Source organism: Rhinopithecus bieti, unplaced genomic scaffold, assembly GCF_001698545.2.
Source record: "Rhinopithecus bieti isolate Rb0 unplaced genomic scaffold, ASM169854v2 scaffold_41697, whole genome shotgun sequence".
Taxonomy (NCBI): domain Eukaryota; kingdom Metazoa; phylum Chordata; class Mammalia; order Primates; family Cercopithecidae; genus Rhinopithecus; species Rhinopithecus bieti.
The window spans coordinates 60,499-62,497 of record NW_016816835.1 but is presented as its reverse complement, the minus strand read 5'-3'; positions in this window follow the sequence as shown (position 1 = coordinate 62,497).

Here is a 1,999-nt window from a genome sequence, read left to right as displayed (position 1 = left end):
GTGGGTTAATCACCTGGAGAGATGTGAAGCATTAGGCCTTGAACATGCTATTTACTATTCAGCAGAAATCATATAAGGTATTTTCATGATGTGCCCCTTCTAAGGAGGGTTAGTTCCTTAACATGTCAGAAGGCTTTGTTATAAGGATATTTCTTTTTACACTATCCTATGACATGTATCCACCTTGTCCATCAGAAAGATAAGAGTATATGTGTGGGTGTGCATGTATTCACACACAGTGACCTTGAGTAACTTAATTTCTTTTAGTTTTAGCCACCTCATTTGTGAAATGGTAGAAGATTAGCAAAATCGCCCTTGAGTTCTTTTGCAACACTGAGATTTATGATTCTTAATGCTGTATATTGAACGATTGACACTGATTATGAATGGTTCATAGATTTAGTTCATAAACTCTCTTGAGTTTATTAATTGTAAATAGCTTTGTTTTCATTATAAGGACATCCACATTTTGATATATAGACTATGTTATTTGAGGATTTCCCTTTATATATGGAGATACACATACATACACACATAAACACATGTATGTGTATATATCTTCATTATAACAATGTCTCATTATGTTTTGAAGTGCTCCCTAATGGATGATGATATTAATCTACTAATAAAACAGATAATTAGAGGAGGAGGTTGTAAGAGGTTTATATAATTATTGTTGCTAAGGAAACTTTCCTTGATTATACAAGTACCATATGCTTTAAAAACATTGTTAGTTCTCCTGTTTATTGAAAGTGCCAATAATCAATATTTTTCATCTGACTCTACATGTCTAGCACATATAATGCATCACTTTCCTGCAATTTCCAGGAATTTATTAGGTCTTATGAAATGATTCATGTGTACACAGTGTTTTTTTCCTTTACACATAACAGTTACAGCAGACTCATACATGCCATTTGTTAAAGAATCTTTGTTCAAAATGTAATGCACACACCATGAGGATAACTATGGAGCTATTCATCATGCCACTGAAGGGAAAAGTCCACTCAAATATAAGGTATCCAGAATTTAGCATCTTCATCAGTGGAAAAAGAGACAGTTAATGTCACCATATTAGGAACCTAGGATTGCAGATACATTCTTCCCTGCAGCTCCAGACACACACCTGGGTTTCTTAGAAACAGTAACTGAGTTCTCAGAAAAACCAAAGTTTCTATTAGTTAGCAACAATGTTAATACTATCATAATGCTACAAATTCCCTGGACTTAAAGTTCATTTCGGCAGATTATATGGGGCAAGAAAAAAGTTGAAATATAGATTGTCACAGAAATATGATAGGAGGGTTTATAGTGCTTTTTAGTGGATAAAAGACAAAAAGCTTATGCCTAATTCATATGTAGGTTTCATTATCTTCATCTTGATATTCAAAGTATGAAGACCTGTGCTTGCATTTATTTTAAAATAATTCTTTTTCTACTCAGTAAAAAAAATAAAAGATAAACGTTAAGGTAACTCTGATTTGATTGGTTGAATAAAACAAGCATCTGCATAAAACATGGTAGCTATTTCATTAACATTACAGTGAGATTAAAACATTAACTCTAGATTATTGAAGTAAATGAAATTCATTGGTGGCACTAGAAATACAATTCACAAGCATCCTTAAGACAATTCCAAGTCAAATTAAGTGTGTAAGACTGAATCTACAGAAATATCTCTGGGAGGTAGATATGAAATGGAAAAAAAATCACACTATTATAGTGATATCATAGCCATACATTCGGCTCAAAGATGGTTTGTCACCCCAGGCCTTTTTTTGCCCAAATGAAAATAGAAATTAAACCACAAAATAGTCTCAGATCCAAAAATTCTTTATCTTTATACAAAAGTTCATTTAATGGCCATAAGATTTTATACACACACACACACACACACACACACACATAGTGATTTAAGATTGTAAGGCAATTTAAAGCACATCAAATATCAAATGTTTTCTTTTTCTTTTTTTTTTTTTTTTTTTTTTTTTTTTTTTTT